The sequence below is a fragment of the Vicia villosa genome, linkage group LG5, assembly GCF_029867415.1.
Source record: "Vicia villosa cultivar HV-30 ecotype Madison, WI linkage group LG5, Vvil1.0, whole genome shotgun sequence".
NCBI lineage: Eukaryota > Viridiplantae > Streptophyta > Magnoliopsida > Fabales > Fabaceae > Vicia > Vicia villosa.
In genome coordinates, this window is record NC_081184.1 from 143,518,209 (window position 1) to 143,539,135 (window position 20,927).

The 20,927-nt window shown below is 30.2% G+C and overlaps 1 pseudogene; it reads right to left on the minus strand.

Moving 5' to 3' along the window:
• Positions 1-3,743: 3,743 nt before the first annotated feature.
• Positions 3,744-20,739, minus strand: LOC131605646 (uncharacterized; annotated as a pseudogene).
• Between the last annotated feature and the right edge of the window lie 188 nt (positions 20,740-20,927).

Consider the following 20,927-nt stretch of genomic DNA (forward strand, 5'->3'; position numbering starts at 1 on the left):
AAGGTATTTATAGTGGATTTTGTTTTGAAAAAGTGAAGCTTATACAGTCTAGGAATAAAAGAAATAAGATCATAAAGATGAAAGTGATTGAAATGTGAAAAAAAAGAAAAGAAAAAGGTTAAAAGTATTAATACTTTTATTCCACAACTGAAAACAAAATATACTAAAAAATGAGTTAATTTGTTTTTTGTTATAGAACATATATTAAGTACTCATCAAATGAAGTATTTATTTATAAACTGAATTATATCAAGTTGAAATTGTTCAAAGTTATTCTGTGGTTGAATTTTACTATGAAAGCTGTTGTGTCAGTTATGTACTGGAGAACTATGGTTTGGTCTAGTTTGGCACAATTGAATGGTATAGACGAATCTTGTAAGAAATATGGTCCAAATATGGGCCATATTCTAGTTTTGTAGCATCTCATTAAGCATGGAACAAATTTGGAACATTTGAATTCAGAGATTCTGTTTGCATAATTCATGTAACATGTGATTGGTCTGGTTCTAGATTATGAGATTAATCGTCGGTAACATTAAGTGATTCTTTGGACTAAAAAGATTGTTAAGAAAAGTTAAAGTAAATTTGATTGTAATAAATAGTTGATAGTTTGTTTTCCACTTGAAAAGGGACTCTTTATCTGTAAATTATTTTATATTATTGTATTATTGTGTGTATGATTTAGGAATCAATTCCTCTTGCTCCTTCTTTGATATGTATCTTGTTGATAACTAAAGCAAAATTGTGAGAATAAAACACCGCATTGGGGTTTCCTTTTCTATGCTTTTTGAGTAAAGTGAATGATCAACAGAAGAGCAAATGGCTAGCTGAAGTTCAAACTTCAAAGTGTTAATGATTGAAGATTTGTGTTACATGTGTGAAAGGAAACAGGAACCACTGAATGTGGGAGTTAGGAAGATTTGATGTTTAGATTTAGCGTAGTGGTGTTGGCAGCAATGGATAAGCACAGCTTATTTTCAGTGTCTTGTGATCATATATATGTGTGGTTTTTTGTTTCTTTCTAGATTGATCGATGCATGGTTCATTTGGCTGATCATTCTAGACCATATAATTGATATGAACACACGCTACCCGTTCATACAATATGAGTTGTATGCTCATAATATGATTAAGATTGATTGATTACGAATTTTTCAGTTGCACGGAATATATATAGTTTTATTTTATGTAGGGGTAAAAATTGGATGGATTAAACAATTATGAATCCAATCTATGGATTAAATAATTTCTAAATTCATCAATTATACAAAGTGTTAATTAATGAATCGGATTTAATCTATCAATTTGGGTCCGTTTGGTTCAATCGAAGGAAGGAGAGGAGAGAGATTTTATCAAAGAAAAGGGATGTGTGAGGAAGACACCAGAGAGATTCTAATTACAAAAATACCAAGGAGAGGGGAGAGGAGATGAGGAATTTTATTTACAAATATATTTGGTTCACATGGGAGATGAGGTATTTTAAAAATAATTAAATTTTTTATTCTTATAATTTTACCATAAATTTTACGATATTTACCATTTATAATTCAAATACAAATTCATTAACGAAATATAAGTATTCAATCAAAGAACATCATGAAAGATTTATACAAACGTAACGGTTATATATAATATATAGTTTTAAAAAAATTATCAATTATCGAATGCAATAAAATCTAACAAAAATTATTAAAAAGAAAAACATTACGATTATTACAAAGTAACATTTTTTTTTTGATAGATATTACAAAGTAACATTAAAATATAAAAAATGGAATATCAGAAATATAAAAAATGGAAGATATAAAAATACTAGAAATATTAAAAAAAGATAAAATTTATTCAAAATAGAATTTTTAACATTTTAATAAGTTAAATTTATATTTAACTAAATAAATAAGGGCATATATAATTATAATTATGATTAAAATGGAATATCTTTCCTCCCCTCCAAATCCCCCTCTCTCTTATTTTACTTTAAAAGCGCCTATTACTATGAATTTAAAACTGTTAATTTTATATAGTTATGTGAAATTAACACACAATAATAAACTAATACGCAATATATATATAAAATTCCTCAAAATTATAAAAACATATGAGAATCAACAACAAATATTTGACAACAAATACAAAAAATAAAGACACTAGAGAACACTGATATTTTAACGTGAAAAATCATCAATGTCAAAGTAAAAAATCACGGATCGTCCAAACAAAAAAAATAACTCCACTGTAATCAAATAAAGGTACAAAAGAGTCTCAAAGTGATTCACAAACTAGTGTTAACAACAACAAAATTGATTTTTTTGTCTTCTTTCTCTCTCTCTCTCTCTCTCTTGAAGTTGTTCTTTGTGTCTTCTTCTCTCTCTCTCTCAACCATAAATTGACTCTCTCCACTTAAAATAAGTGAGACACAAATGAGTTAATATATTTGGGCTTTTCTTCACATAGGAAGGGAGCCCAAGCCCAACAAATCTTCCCCCACAACTATGTGAAGGTAATCGTCAAATCGGAGATATCACAACAAGCTTCAAACTTTCCTCTTAGTAACACTTTAGTCATCATATATGAACCATTATCATCTCCATGAACTTTAGCTAACTCCAACAACTTAACATCTAAAACATCATGTATTCTGTGATACCTCACATCAATGTGTTTGGACCTATTATAAAAAGTTAGATTCTTACCAAGATGAATACCGCTTTGACTATCAATAAATAACACATATTTGTCTTAAACAATTTTTTTCTACCATAGCAACTCTTTGTATGCTTCAGTAATGACAATGAACTCTACTTTTGTAGTAGACAATGCTACATACTTTTGCTATATGGACTGCCAAGCCACAACTTCCCTTGCAAATTTAATCATGTAGCAAGAAGTGGACTTTCTGAAATCAATGTCTCCAGCCAGATCAGAGTTAAAGTACCCCTCTAGAGTAGGTGTAGCTCCTCCAAAACAAAGCCTCACACAAATAGTACCAATATAATGTTCTTGTGACATCCAATATTTCTTCTCCTTTCTGGAATGCACGATTTTAATGCCAAGAATTTCTTTAACTGCTTCTCATGTCTTTCATGAAAAATAACTCGCCTAACTGTTTCTTTAACATGTCAATGTTAGAAATATTTTTTTCCTATAATAAGCATATCATAAACATATAACAACAAGATACTGAAGTCATCATTAGAAAATTTTCTAAAAGATACAATGATCTGAAGTAATCTTCTGGTATCCTTGATTACATATACCATACTCAAATTTCTAATACCACTTCCTTGGAACTTGCTTCAACCTATATAATTTTTTTTTCAATCTACACACATGATCTTTTCTTTACCTTTAACTTGAAAACTATTAGGTTATTTCATGTAGACCTCTTCTTCTAAATCACCATGAAAGAAAGGCATTTTCGCATTCATTTGCTCCACCTCTAAATCAAGAGTAGCAGCTAAACTCAACACGGTTCTGATTGATGACATCTTTATAATAGGTGAGAAAACCTCGTTAAAATTAACACTCTTTCTTTGACGGAAACCTTTCACCATTAATATGGCTTTATACCTTGGATACTTAGAGTTGCTCTAATGTTTAACTCTATAAATCCACATGTTTTCCAAAGCCCTTTTTCCTTTAGGCAATTTCACTAAATTATAAGTGTGATTATCATGCAATGATTTCATCTCATGATGCATCGCATCAATTCACTTTTTATTTTCATCACTTTCTACGGCCTTTCAAAAACAATCAGATTCACCCTCATCAGTCAAGGCCACATACTCATCAAAATTATACCTTGTGGAAGGTTGTCTCTTCCTATTAGATCTCCTAAGTTGAACTTGAGATGATTCTGGAGCTTTACCAAAATTCTCATCATGTGACATATCATTCTCCCCTTCATCATCATTAGTTGGAATATTTACCCCGTCTACATGCTCTTGATCATCAACATAATAATGTGGTTCATCATTCTGCTTATCACTACCAATGATATCCAGATTATAAACAAATAACCCAACTGGGTCAATATTAGACAAATTGATACATTGTTTTTACTTTCCATATTACTTAGATCTTTCATCCTTTGGAATATGCATAAAATCCTTACAACCAAATAATCTCAAATGATCATACTTGACATTCTTTCTAAACAAGATGTTACCTCGAACTTCATTGTTCAAAGCAACAGTAGGAGTAAGATTAAGAACATGCACCACCGTGTAAAGTACCTCACCCAAATAATGAATGGGCAATTTAACTTTAGAGAGCATACACCATACTCTATAAATTAGTGTTCGATTCATCCTCTCTACTAAATCATTCAATTGAGGATTTTTAGGAGGAGTTTTTTCATGTGTAATACCATGCTGCTTGCAATAGGCATCAAATTATCTACAATACTCACCACTATTTTTAGAATGAACATATTTCACCTTCTCGCTTGTCTTCCTCTCAACAATAGCATGAAATTCTTTGAACTTCTCCAACACTTGGTCTTTTGTCTTTAAGATATAAACACACAGTTCATGGAACAATCATCAATAAATGTAACAAAATAAAGTGCACCACTAAAGGACTTTACCTTTAATGGACCACAAACATCAGAATGTACCAATTGAATTCCTTGAAGAAGGATGTATCTTAAAAGATATTCTAGTCTATTTACCAGTCATACAATGTGAGCACTTCTCCAAATATGCATGCTTTAATCCTTTAAGAACATCCTTTTTCGCCAAAACATTCATCCTCCTTTAACTCATACGACTAATTCTTCGGTGGCACAACAATGCTTCAATGTTGATAGCATTCACTTTTTTCCTAGAAACCAGAGATTTTATCCAATACAGTTTAGAAATATTCCCCCTCTAGACACAACCAAGTTACCTTTGTTGATTTTAATAGCCACTATTATCAAGCATATGCACAAAGATCAAATTAAAGCGGACATCTCAAGCATGTTTGACACCTATAAGCAAAAATTGCATTCCCATGTTGGGTTGTAAGAAAATATCACCAACACCAATTACCTTAGATACACCATCATTACCCATCTTGAACACTCCAAAGTCACAAAATTTATAAGATGTGAAGAACTCATTCCTTTTTGTAACATGCAATGTTGTACCAATATCAACTATCCACATGCTTTCGTTTGATACAACATAATTAGACTCACGATCACAAAGAATAACAAGATCATCACTAGTAGCAATAGTAACAAGATCATCATTATGATCTTCATGATCTCATTGTTTAGACTAACCCTTCTTTCCTTTTTATCCCCTTTCCATTGATAACAATACTTTTGTATGTGTCTCATTTAGTGACAATAATGACACTTTAGATTTTTGTATCGCGGCTAGGACTTGCTTATGTTATTCTCTCTACCACTCTTCGATTCATTTTTTTACTTCTCCCCTACTTTTAGTGACAAGTACCTCAGATTAATATGACGAACCACGTGTCTTCCTTCTCATATCCTCATTAAGAATATCATCATTATCTGTTTCCAAATAAAAACACCTATAAAAGTAGAACTTGCGATTAAAACTCAAAACGTCTCCCAAGACCCTAGTAAAGATAGAAATAGAAGTAGTCCCAAAAGTTAATCATCAAATTTGATATCCATTCCTTACATTTAATGAAAAAGCCATTGAAATTCACTCAAGTGATCTGAAATATAAGTCCCCTCTTTATACTTCAAACTTATGAAGCTATTCATCAAGAACACTTCATTATTCCCTGATTTAGAGGCATACAAGGACTCTATCTTCTCCCACAAAGTTTTTTCATGCGATTCATTAGAAATATGATTATAAATATTGTCCTATACATATTATCGAATAAAATCACATACTTGTTGTAGATGTTCAAACTCTCATTCTTCATTAGACATAAAATCCAACTTTGCGGAACTAAACACCGATAAATACAATTTCTTCATAAATAATAAGTATTTCATCTTTCTCTTCCACAAATGGTAATTAGAACCATTCAACAATATCATCTTCATATTTGTATTTGACTATATTATTTAAACAAGTAAAATAGCCCCTAACCAGACTCTGATACCACTCTAATGAGATATTAACACACAATAATAAACCAATATACAACAGATATAAAATTTCTCAAACTTATAAGAACCTAATAGGATCAACAACAAATATATCCTATCAAATAGAATAAATAAACGCACTAGAAAGCACAAATATTTTAATATAGAAAACCCTCAATGTGAGAGTAAAAATCCACGAGTCATCCAAACCAAAAAAATAACCCCACTATAATCAAATAAGGGTACAAGAGAGTCTCAAAATGCTTCACAAACTAGTGCTAACAACAACAAAAAATAACAAATTAAACTACCTTACAAATAAGAAACAAGAAGCTAAAAAAATCCAAATCTGCAGCTTCAATGCGAAGCCAATATCTCTCAGCTTAAAATTCGTTTTGAAGATTCTAAGAGTCAAAAGTTAGACATAGGTGTTTGAATATGCCTTCCAAAAATGACCTCGATCTAAAGATTAACTATTCCAGAGTCTCTAATTTACTAAGACTGGTTGCAGAAAATGGAAATAAGTTTCTATTCTTTTCTCTCTCTTTTGAGGCTGATTTTTATGTCTTCTTCTTCTCTCTCTCTCTCTCTCTCTCTCTCTCTCTCTCTCTCTCTCTCTCTCTCTCTCTCTCTCTCTCTCTCTCTCTCTCTCTCTCTCTCAATTGACTCTCTTCACTTAGAATAAGTGAGACACAAATGTGCCAACATATTTGAATTTTTTTCCACATAGAAAGTGACCTCAAATCCAACATCTAGCAAAGACTCGAACTTGGACTCGGCGGAGAGAGAGAGAGAGAGAGAGAGAGAGAGAAATATTTAAAAAAATGTCAAAAAGTATTTAGTTAAGAGAGATTTTGAAAAATATAGGTTAATTTTTGTAAAAAATTATAAATAAAATAAAATATTATAAAAAAATTAACTAATTTCATAGTTTATCCAATTAAAATATGTTAATGGATGAATTATATACTTAATGGATGTAATAGTGTAGCGGGGAAAATCTGATATCGAAGCCATAGGATTGACTCGAATCAATATTTCGTTTGAAATCACCACCGCGCTTTATTTTTTCAAAGGAAAAGGGAAAAGAACGTAAAACCCAAAGTTTTGTTTTTAAAACAAGAAAGAGAACTCAGGTTCGGGTGTTGATTATATGAGGGGAAGGTTTAAAGCACCCCTCATATCTGTGGTACTCCACAGGAACCTTTTTGAAAATATGTGTTGTGTGTGTGTGCTAAAAAGAGAGTTTGTTTTAATTTTAAAATAAGCTCGGCAAAGCGTTAAGCTTTGTGCCTACATACCTCCTCGGTGCAATGGAGAAGTCATAGCTAATGTAGTTCCGCTTAAAGGGAAAACGTTTTTAAAAAAAACGAATAAACACTTTATCGTCGTCGGAGAGAAATACTCAGCCATTGATCTTGAGCATGAGAACAAACGAGTTCTTTGCATCGCAAATGAAAGAAGGGCTCCAACTCGGATAAAATCAACGAGTATGCCACTAGCTCTCTCACGCGGAAAAGATCTCATTATATCAATCAATTTCAAAATCGTGGGGTATAACCACTCGTTTCGACAATTAACGGTGTCTAAACTTTTGACGAAAAAGAGGAAAAGGCCACTAAGGGCAAAAGATATTTTTTTAAGAAAAAAAGGTTTTGAAAAGGTTTGCAAACATAAGAAGGTTTTTGAAAAAGGGAGAAGATTTTGAAAATCTAAGAAGTGGGAGGAGATGAAGAGGCTATCCTATTGCGTAAAATAAAAGCTAAGGAAAGAAACGGTCTAACCGAAATAAGAAGCCAACACTTGACATTAAGAGTCAAGGTAGAGTTCCCATCCTTTGGACTTATCAATACTAAACCAATCACATTACCACTTGGGGATCCAGATGAACTTATTATCTTAGCACCATTTTGCATTAAGCACATTAAGATTCCGACGAAAATCGAGCAGAGTAACGGCTGTTTTCGGGTAAAATCCTTATATCAATGCCTTGGAATTAACCATCAAGGGCTTTCGAGGAAATACCTGCACACATAAACAGACAACAATCCAATGCCAGACAGACAGAATAACAGCAGAGTAACAACAGAATAAGGGTCCAGAGGTCTTAAGTCCATAAGCCCGAATCTCCAAAATGCTAGGGATAGTAACCAATAGTCCAAAAGAGAGCCTTAGGTGTTTTTTAGATTTTTGTTATTTATTAGTGTTTTAGCATAAAAGTAAAGTATGGTCCAAGTGGACAAAAGAAAATGGCGGAAACATAAACATAGTGTCCAAATGGGCAAAGAGAAAATAGCGGAATATAAATGTCCAAATGGACAAAGAGAAAATAGCGGAATGTAAATATGGTGAAATGATAAAGTAAAGCATAAAGCAAAATATAAAGAGCAATATAATAAATTGCAGAAATTAAAGTCAATTGTTAGATGTTAAAGATAACCATCTTGAAACTTGTCAAGTATGTTATCAAAGTTAGTAATGAAGATCGATGGTGAGTGAAGGATGTTCTCGGATTTAAATTCAATAGAAATTTATCAGAAGCTTGATAAAATCATAGCGACTACACGATAAACCTCCATAAGTCTTAAATCAACCGCATACAATTCTCTTCCATATTTGATCTTTTTGATTCGGGACACGAAATATTGCGCTATGTTAAGCAGATCGCCAAGTGATTTATGTAGAAATCACCCTACAACGAGGCCGGTCAAAACTTTATGTGCTAATGCATGCGAGAGAAGCGATATGTAGATCACTCTCCGAAAGCAATACCGCACGAAAAGAAAAATGGTGATCGATCTAGTCTTTACCAAGAATCCATGAGAATTCTCAAGGTATTAAGACTTTCATCGATCAAAATAAAGAGAAGTAAAAGATGGAACCACATTAAAAGCTCCTTTCATCTATAATTTCAATCACTTAATATTGCGGATTTGGATTCTCATCCTATCGACGCCCTAAGTCCATTGAAATTAGAGAAAAATTAGGCCTCTAACTTGTGATTCAAAGAAAATATCAAAAGAATGGAGTAGAAGATGAGTTAGAACAAAAAACAAGTCAAAAACCACAAAAACAAGCATTCTGCCCAGATGTAAATCGATTTGCACAGAGTGTAAATCGATTTGCATAACTCTGTTTTCAAATCTGCGCAGTTTTTCAGTTGTGTAAATCGATTTGCACCAGATGTAAATCGATTTGCACAACACAGTTTTCAAAAAAAAACAGCAAATCAAGAGAAGAAAACTTGTTTAAACATAAAAACAAACACCTTGTGATCTTGGATCAATTTGTGCACGAAAATGTATCAAGTAAGCAAGCAAATCTCATCAATGTAGCACCAAAGGTGCATCAAGCATAAACAACAATGGATCACATCTTGAATTATGGAATGGATCTAGAATTTTACCAAATCTTCACAAACTTTGAATCTTCTTCAAGAACACACAACCACAAGCCTTGATCTCTCACAATTGATGAAGAAAAAGTAGTGTTTATGTTGAGGTTTAGCTCTAAATTAGTGAGGTTCAAGATGTGACTCACTAATTTGTGTGGAAGAAAAAGAGCTTTGAGTGAGGGGTTTGGAAGAGGTGAGGAGAGAAAGAGCAAGAGTTTTCTTGGCTATCAAAGCTTGAAAAATGAAGAGGGGAGTGCCTCAATTTATAGCACTTAGGCTTGGGAAATTTTGTGGCTTGGAGTTAGGATTGGAAAATAGAATTAGGCTTGGGAAAAGGATTTGGAGCCAAAAATGAAATCCAATGGTCTTGATGCAATCACATGAGGGTTTATGATTAAATGATGTAGGTAATCAAATACAAGAGCTAAGTCATGCTTCCCATGCTTGCAAATGATGTCAACACTTTCAAAAGCTGAATTTTGCCTTCATTTTTCCAAATTCGCACTGGTGCAATCGATTTGCACCTTATGCAAATCTATTTACATAGCTGAAAAAGGCAAAATCTGGGGCAAAAACAGTTATGCAAATCGATTGCTGTCTTATGCAAATCGATTTGCACTGATGGCAGAAGCAAATCTGGTGCAGAAACAGTTGTGTAAACCGATTTACACCTTATGCAAATCGATTTGCATAGTGAAAATGTTGAAAAATGCTCCTTTTGATGGATGTTTTGACTTGGTACCTACAAAACACAAACACACAAAAGCACAAGGCAATATTTTTGGTATTTTGGTTAGTAAAACAATATATACAAGACTAAACATGGGTGCTTGATGATTCCCTTGCAGATGAATTGAGCATAACATCACAAGTAGAGCTCTAAGTCGAAACTTCTTGATTGATGATTGATATGCAGATGATGTGTGATCTTAGGGTCAAAATTTGGGGTATGACAAATAGATTTGAATTTTTTTTAAATAGTTACTAATAAATTATTAATGAATTAAAAAACTATTTTGATTTATCTATTAACAATCCAATCGATATTTTTCAAATCTATCCATTTTGACATTCTTAGGTTAGTGGGTATGACTCTAAGATCACCTTTCACTTTATTTCCTCCTTCTTGAATATTTCAAACGACTTAATAAATATTAATAATTATGTATACAAATAAATAAATTAGGTATGCTTTTACTATATTGTTCTTCGTTAATTATATTTGGAAAATTAAAAAAATTATTAAAAAATCAATAGTAGAAAGTACATAAGGTGATTTATAATTTGATAAAAAAAAAATCTTCAAAACGAATTATAAATTAGAATGGAGAGAAAAATTAAATGGATATCACAAAGTGTTTTCAGTTATTTTTCATTTCTAACACCAATGTACTCGATTATATATGTGATGCTTAGCATTTTAAATATGGGAAATACTAACTAGTGCTTTCAGGATAATAGTTAAGACTTTAAAATAGTAAATTTATCTCGATAATCTGCGTATTTAATGTCTGAAATATTAAATTTTTTATAAAATATTTTCTTCTTTTAAATGTTTAACCATTGTCCTGAGGACACTGGTTAGCAAGACCCTTTAAATATTTATACAACTGGCCCTATATAAAAATTAAATGCATCTTTAAAAGCATAATTCTAGATTATTAAAGATTTTGTTACAAGAGTGCATTGTATTTAAACACACATTTGATATTTCAAATAAATATTACAGTATATGCTAAAGCTGTGAGTATAAAGATCAAGTGGTCCAAGAAGCATACGATATGCTATATGATATGGTCATAATACTCATGCTAGTTTTCCCTCGTATCGCTTTTTAACTGATTCTTTGCACTCATTTTTCTAATTTTCAACAACTAGATAATTACTACCATAGTATACAAGTAGTATTAAAATCTTCATGATGGTACTTTTGTTTTGTTTTTTTTAAAGGTCATGATGGTAATGAAAGATGAACAAGTTGTGAATATCATGCATTTCAGAGATGTTGGAATTCTGATAAAATATCTAAATATGATGAGACATTTTGTATTTATAAATGTAGGGAGGATCGAATCTATTATATAATGTTATCTTCATATTAAGCCTAATTGTAATTTATAATGTAACACTGAGTTAATGATAGCTCTTGCAAGAGATTTTAATGACACACATTTTTTTATCTATATATTTTTTATTAATCTTATTTATTATACAGTTGATGAACACGAATAACTCATACTTAAATTCTTATAATATTTGACTTCACACTCATACATATTTATTCTCTTACAATACTTTTAAATTTCTAATAATTATATAAAAAAATCTAAAAGTATGAGGTTAGTGGATATTGATTCTTGATTACTTTTGGTAAAATTATATGGTGAATACGAGTAGGATAAGATATTTTCCCCCACTACTTTATATGAAATGTAATTAATTATTATTAATTCGTAGCCCAATTATAATACCAGCCTCCATGAAAAAGTGCACTTGTTAGTACAACTACTAGTATAATATTGTATACGGTGGCATTTGCGTATCGTTTTTTAAGTGGTTATTTTGTGTATAGTAGTAAGATTGAAATCATGATTGTTGGAGTAAGAAATTATCTACTTGTTCAAATCGTGCATATCAAAGGTAAAAGTGTTCCAAAAGATATGGTAATGTCATCATTTTGGCTAATTGGTAGTTTATTGCTTGAAAATGTTTAATTAAATGGTGTAGTATTAACCCCTAAAGGTTGGTTTAGTGGTGGAGACTTAGATTTTGAGAGTGTATTCCTCTCAAGTATCTTAGTTTAAATTCTGCTAGGTGCTAACAATTCTTGTGTTGATTTAGTTCATCTCCCTAATAATCACCTAGGTTAACCAGACTAGAACATGCAAGTTTATCAGCACAATAATTATCTTCTTTATATACATGAGAAGCACAAAATTGTGTAAGAGAGCAAATATGAATACGATTCTTCCACCGTGTGTTGTGCCTTTATAAATATGAATACGACAAAAGTGCAATGTAAAAATAAATGAGTAGATGTCTCTTCGGCTAATCCACACAAAATACATCGAGAGACAACCACACAACCATGAACAGGGGCGGATGCATGTTAATGGCATTGGGGGCTTAAGCCCCCACAAGAACAATTTTTTTTTAATGCCATTAACATATATATTATTTAGAGCCCCCATAAAATTTAAGTACTCACATCACATTAATTTACACTTAGCTACACATCATAATTTTATCTTTTAACTTTAACTATTTTAAATTCTTATTATAAATTCTTCCACTCTTTATAAAAATAGTTTGTCTTTAATTTGATATTTTATTTAAAAAGTATTAGATGTGTAGTTAATTTTGTTAGAAAATAAAATTTTTTTCACCCATAAATTTTAAAAAGAATAAAATATGCACTTATATATGAAGGATAAGCAATTGAACGGTTATATAATTTTATATATAATAAAGTGTCATTTTCGAGAACTTATGGGAGGTATAGTAGGCTTCAAAACTCAAGAATATATTTATAGTGTCATATTTGATAGTATTAATAGTAGAAAATCATTAAAAAATTTTAGAACAAAGAAATTCATAAGAAATAAATATAATTTATATAAATTTTTATATAATTTGAATTTATACGTTATTATAATTATTTTAAAATTTGTAATAATTTTTTTAGTTAAAATACTTGCACTATTTTTTGCCCCCACCAACAAAAATTTCTGGATCCGCCACTGACCATGAAACCTCAAATTATCATAAGTAGGTATCTTATAATGCAAAAGTTTATAAGCTAAGAAAGACTTTGAAGAGGGAAGACTTTTTCCCAAATGAGTTTACCCCCAATTAATAAAAATTTTAACGGGTATAAAAAACTCGTAGGAAGCCTTAAAAGTAAGAACACCATTGATAACATTTCTCCATATATGATACATTGATAATACCACTTTAGAATAAGCAAGAAAACATAACCCGCACCTGGATAGACTCACCTGAACTCGTCATGAGTTTGACGGGTTAGATAATTAGGACACTGGTACACATCTCGTTTATTTTATTATGTACTTTATTATTTAGTTTTGATAATTTTAAATACTAAATGTATAACCAATGCATTTTGGTTTATACTTTATTATTTGAAATGTATGTATGGAACTTTTTGAGATTGTATTTTATTGTTTGTAATGTAATTAGATGTTAGATAAAATGAATATTTTCTATCCAAACCTTTTTGGGACGAGTTTGAATTTTAATTCTTTATCTTCGTCGGGTATCGGGGCTGAAAACGATGATTATTCATGGATTCATGTTTAGGTAGGGATAAAAACGGTCGCCGACCCACCTTCTTGCCATCTCTACTTTAAAAACTCATTCAAGAAATTGAGATGTCTAACAATTAATTTGGAATATATTAGATATACCAAGTAGCTTATCATGTAAAATATACCCACCAAAGCAAAAAGGTGGACCTTGGAAAGAATTTGCAAAACCTCATAAAAAAAAGAATCATACAAAAAATTATCATTCCAAAAATGAAAATGTGCACAATACCAATAATCCACCAACAATATTCATTTAATAGTGTTAAATGATTATTGATACTATTGAAAGAATATGTATTTATTTGTTAATAGAATATATATTTATATTTGTATATAAGTATCGCATCGACTATAACATGTAACGAATTATATATATATATATATATATATATATATATATATATATATATATATATATATATATATATATATATATATATATATATATATAGGGGACGACTCAGGTGAGAACACTTGGTTATTATTAGAAATGAGAACAATGAATCACGACCATTAAATTTTAATTTTTTTGATTTTAATGGACTAGATTGATTTCTCTTTCTAAAATCTTTAATATTTATTTTAAATCAACATAGAAAGAGAAATCAAGTTAGTCCATTAAAATCAAAAAATCAAAATTTAATGGTCATGAATCATTGTTCTCATTTCTCATAATAACCAAGTGTTCTCACCTGAGTCGTCTCATATATATATATATATATATATATATATATATATATATATATATATATATATATATATATATATATATATATATATATATATATATATATATATATATATATATATATATATATATATATATTTGGGTTTGCTAACGTAGACCCATTTGTTTTTATGAAAGTTTATTTTAGCAACATGCACCTTAGGGTGCATTTAATTATTTTTTAGTTAAAGTTTGTTAAAACATACCTTCATAAAAATAAGTGGGTGTATTTTAGCAAACCCCACAGGAGTTTGCTAAAATACACCCACTTATTTTTACGAAGGTGTGTTTTAGCAACATGCGCATTTAACTATTTTGTAGTTAATGCTTGCTAAGGTAGACCTTCATAAAACAAGTGGGTCTATGTTAGCAAACCTTATATATATATATATATATATATATATATATATATATATATATATATATATATATATATATATATATATATATATATATATATATATATATATATATATATATATATATATATATATATTGTATCTAGTGGGAAAGGTAACCTTATATGAGAGTGAGAGGAAGAAATAACAATCGTTTGATTAAAATAAACGGTTGAGATTTAATATCTCGTCACAAAATCCTCTTTTTTTCTCAACTTGTGACCCTAGATGATAAGAATCAAGCTAGCTCTAGCACAAAGTAAGAAAAGAAGACGAGGAAGAAATTACGGAAAATGAAAAAGATAAAATAAATGTTATAGCTCAAAACGCTACTCCAAATTATTGTGAAGACCACCGATTCAGAGTCGATAAAGACATGCACAACAAAAATCAAAAGAAAAACATTAGCTTCACTCAGGCCAATCAGAATAATAAATGGAAATCCCTAACCCAGACTGGATCAAATGTAACTTGGATGCTTGCATGAATACAAAGGGTAGATGGGGACTAGTAGCGATATTCAGTAACTTGGTGTGTTCAAGGTGATGATAATCTTATGAATTCTAAGAGGACGACACTTAGTGAATCCGTTTATTTCTCCATACACTATTGTTTCAAGGTTGTAATCTTCGAAATGGACAACAACTTAGTAGCTCAAATGTTGAACAGAGAAGAAGACAATTGAACATTGTGTGGTATAAGGAGCAAAGGAATTAGTAGAAAACTCAAGTTATTGCGCAACTCTAGGGTCTGCTTTTCTCCCAAAGAGACAAACCGAACGCCGCACACCCTAGCCAAGAATGCCAAATTGTTCAAAAATTTAATTTTGAATGGAAGAGACGGTTGTACCCCTACATTTATTCTCATACCCCTATATTTTATGAAAAATGTCAATTTTACCCTTGTGTATTTTAAATTAATTAATTATTTTATTTTGCATACTAGAAGACTTTGCATAAGAGTTCCGGTAGTTTTTTTTTTAATTTTTCAAGTTTTATTTTGTATTCCGAAAGATTTTGCAAAAGAATTTTGATAGTCATTTGTAACTTTTATTTTGCATACCGAAAGACTTTGCAAAAGAGTTTTGGTAGCCAATTTTTTATTTAGTTTACCGAAAAACTTTGGAAAAGAGTTACGGTAATCAATTTTAACTTTTATTTTGCATACCGGAACTCTTTGCCAAAGAGTTCTGCAATGAATAATAATTTTGCAAGAAATGTGAAAATTCTGACAAATGAACTATTTTTTTCATACCATAACACTTTCAAAAAATGTTCCAGTATGACAATTTCCTTACTAGAACACTTTCAAACAATTTCTTTACTGGAACACTTTCAAAAAGGTGTTCCGATTTGCATACGCAAGGGTGAAATTTTATGATTTTTTTTATAAGTAATAAAAGTGAAATGATAAAATAGTTAAAAATATTAAAAAGTAAAATTAGTATTTTTACATATTGTAAGGGCATAATGCTGATTATAAAAGTACAAAGTAAATTTTTCAGACACCGTTTTGTATACAAATACAGTCCAAAATTTGCATGGGCCCAATTAATATATATATATATATATATATATATATATATATATATATATATATATATATATATATATAAATCGACCTTCCTGTCTGTCAAAATAGAAGGTGACAACAAGTTGTCATGTTCACCTAATGGGGCACCAGAGAAAAGGAAAAAGTCACTAAATTGAATTCAATCAATTATTAGGCTAAATACAAGAGGTTTTTTTTGTTCCCCTCCAAGTTATATTATAAATATTCATCATAATTAATTAGTTAGAAACCACTTTTTTTCAATGTTTTCATTATCCATATTTTTCAAGTTGTATGTTATCTTTATTGCTTAAAAATTGAGATATCTTTTTGATTATATGGATGATGTTTTAAGGTTATGTTTGGATATTATAAAATGAGCCGAGTAAAGTAGAAAAGAGATGAGTGAAATGAAGCGATCCCATCATTTAGAAATTTTATGACGGAAGAAGATAAATTCTTCATTCCGTCCAAATCGAAGAAGGAAAAAATATATTGATAAGTGATGGAAGAAAATGAAATTCATACCACTCCATTATATTTCAATCCATCCCATTTGAAATAATTAAAATGATAAAACATCATGTTATTCCATCTCATACTTCTCTGCTCTATAAGATTCCAATAATCAAATCAAAGTCTGTTAGAAGAATGGTAAATCTTAACCTTTTATATACCTAAAAAAAACCATCTCACTTACAAATTTTTAGAAAAAAGTATTTTAGATGTTACTATAAAAAAGGATAAATCTAAGAATAAAGATAGTAAGTTTATTATATTTAATTGTCTTTGCTTCAACAGTTTTATTAGTTTAACCGATAAAAAGTCAATATTAATAAATTTAACGTTATTACTAAGATTTGAACTCTGAGACTCATAATTATATGTGGGAATTTAAAATAAGTATTACGACTTTGTTTATAGAAAAAATTAATTTTTACTACATTATTTATATAAAATTGATTCTAATTACAAATAATTTAATATAAAATAATTTATATTTAATTGCATGATCATTATTGAATCTTAGAGAAAGGTGTTAGGAGGATACATCAACTATAAAGTTAAACAAAAAAAAAAAAAAGCTCTTTTGATGTTAAGGTAGAATTTTTTCAACATAACCATATTTTGCAATAAATTTTTTTAAATAATTATATTTCTTCATTAATTTTCAAAATACTCATATTCAAATAATATTTTTTACAACATAGAGCACAAGCTAGATAAATTGGCTTCGCCTCAGCGTTACAATTTTTTTTATTTGAAACGTGAATATTTTAAAAAATAATAAAAAATGGTTATTTAAAAAAATGATAAATAACTGTTACCCCTTACCATTAGGGGGTTTGAACATGGTAATATAAGGTTACTAAGCAATATTCCACCAACTGAACTACTAACATTTAGTTGATTACAAAGGCTTTTATTTAGTTTATATATATATATATATATATATATATATATATATATATATATATATATATATATATATATATATATATATATATATATTAACTCAGTATTTTTTTATAAATTGTTTTTTTTAATATGTAATTAACGTTTTTTTATAACGTTTTTTATAATGTTTTTTTATAACATTTTTAAATAACATTTTTTTTATAACGTTTTTTATAATATTTTTTTATAATGTTTTTTTATAAAGTTTTTTTTTACTCAGTATATAACGTTTTTTTATATAACATTATTTTTGATATTGTATTTTTTAAATATATTATTTTTTATAAACCACTCAGTATATAATTATTTTTATATACTATACTTTTTAAACATATCATTTTTCATAAACCGTATTAATTATTTTTTAAAAACGTTAATATATACACTATAATAAAACATTAATATAATAATAAGGAGGGTTTTGTGAGTCCTTAATAATAAGGGGGTTTTGTGAGTCCTTATTTATAGTGTAATCACATTGATCTAATGATCATAAAAACAGTTTGTAACTGCCCCTTAATCATTTGTAACATACTATATAACTAGTAAGAGACCCGTGCGTCCGCACGGGTTATTTTCTAATGATGTTGTGTAGCTACAGACTAAATTAACATATGGCATATGACCTTCATGAAAAGATAAAACTTGCCAAATAATATATTGATAGTATTGTTTAGGTCATGAAAATGAAGGAGTGTTACTCTGAATATAAGTTTGAAACCTTTATAGTCAAACTGAATATGATGTTGCTTTAAATAAGTAGCAAAATACAAAATGTGTTACAAAAGGTTATGAAAGTTAACTTGAGCTGCAACATGACATTCCAAAATGAAGTGAATGAATTTAACCTGAAATATAGGGAAAAAAACAGTCAAAAAAGTTATATTGTGAATGAATAATATATCTAAGTGATAAAAGATGTTGAAAATGGCGTGGTACGACTCAATATTTAACCTCACACCTTTCAAATGTTATGGAACACTTCCTTGAATACAACATTGGTGGTAGAGAGCATAGGTTGTTTCTCTTTGTCATGAATAAGAATCCTTAACCCCTTCTTGGACTTGACTCTTGAGATAGCCACATACAATTGGCCATGACTAAAAACTTCTTTAGGCAAATACAATCCAACATTGTCAAGTGACTGCCCCTGAGACTTGTTAATAGTCATGGCAAATGAAACAATAATTGGAAATTGGCGTCTCACCAATTTAAATGGCCATGGAGATTGTGAGGGGGATAAAGACATTCTAGGAATATAAAAGATGTTACCAATATTTTTTCCAGAAATGATCTTTGCTTCAATGACATGGGCAGCAAGCCTGGTTACAGTTAGTCGTGTACCATTGCACAAGCCCTCTGACTGATCAAGGTTGCGCATTAACATAATAGTGGCCCCAACTTTCAACCTGATAGAATGGTTAGGCAATCCTGATGTTTTAAGAGCGTTAAGGAACTCAGGTGTCACATGCTCATATGCATCAAAGTTAGTTACATCAGATTTATCAATGGAATCACTACTAAAGTATTCTCTCTCTTCGCCTACAACAATAGAAAAATAACATAGTTTAGTAAATATTGTTAAAAGATTTTAAAGTTATATCATATTACAATATATTTACTATTATCTTTTATAAATTGAACAAATTGACATACGAATACCTGGGAGAAGGTTTGTGATATATTGGTTGATATCATCAACTACTTCGATTGTTGAAGCCAAGATTGCACGACTTTGAAGATAATTCGAATCAAGATAGTTATGAATGAGATTAGGATATGTATCCTCAACAATTGCCTGAATCGGATCTGAAAAGTTAGAAATTAAGAACTCATCTGGAATACAAATATCAGCATAACCATCATTAGGCTCACACATGGTCCCATCTCCAATATTTAAAATCCACTCAGAAAAACTCCTAATCTCATCAGCTGTAGCAGTAGGTGGACCACTTTGCAACCTCATGTTCTTTGTAAGCCTTAATACTTTACAATGATCCCAAATACAAGAGGCATTGATTGTTGCATGGATAATATCAGATCTAGTACCTCTTGGTATAACTGGGAGAATTTGTCTGAAGTCACCACCAAAGACAACAACCTTACCTCCAAATACTTTTTTAGATGCATGTGTGGATCCACTCATAATATCTTTTAAGGATTTGTCCAAAGCCTCAAAGCAGAACTTGTTAGCCATAGGAGCCTCATCCCATATGATTAAATCCGTAAACTTTAGAAGCTCAGCAAGTTCATCTTTCTTTTCAATGTTGCAAATAGAAGTCTCTAAAGTAGGGACAGGAATCTTAAATCTAGAATGAGCCGTTCTTCCACCTGGAAGCAACAAACTTGCAATTCCACTTGAAGCAACAGGCAAGACAATTTTATTTCTAGACCTAAGTGCTGCTGATAAAGTGTTCCACATAAAGGTCTTACCAGTCCCACCATAGCCATATAAAAAAAACACCCCACCTTGTTGCTTATCTACGGCATCCATGATTTCATCAAAAATGCTTCTTTGCTCATCTGTGTACAATGCATAATTCAAAACAGGATGTTAATAGAAAACTTTGCATTGGTGTCCTATTCAAATGTTTGCTCAATTACCTGTAAGAGTCGCATACAAAGTATCAAAAATTTGTTGTTGACCAACAACCTCATATTGAAGTTCATCGTAAAGTAGCCTATTTCCAGTAAAGGAGACGACATAATCTTTTGGATATGGCATCGTCTTGAAGTCTTTTAGAGATCGATTATTATTTTGCAAAAGTGTTTCAATGGCCATTAGTGTGCGTTCTTTTAGCTCAGCATCGGTCATTGTCAGGCCTAAGACATAAATGGTTAACAAAATCAAATGTTATACACGATATTAATGAGAAGCAAATCATACTTATGCAATGTGAAAATTTAAGCAAATAGAAGCTGCTAAAGACCCATATTCTAAATAAAAGAAGTGTGTGTTGCAATGCCCCAGCCAAGGTTTTTCATAAGGAACGTATTACTTCCGGAC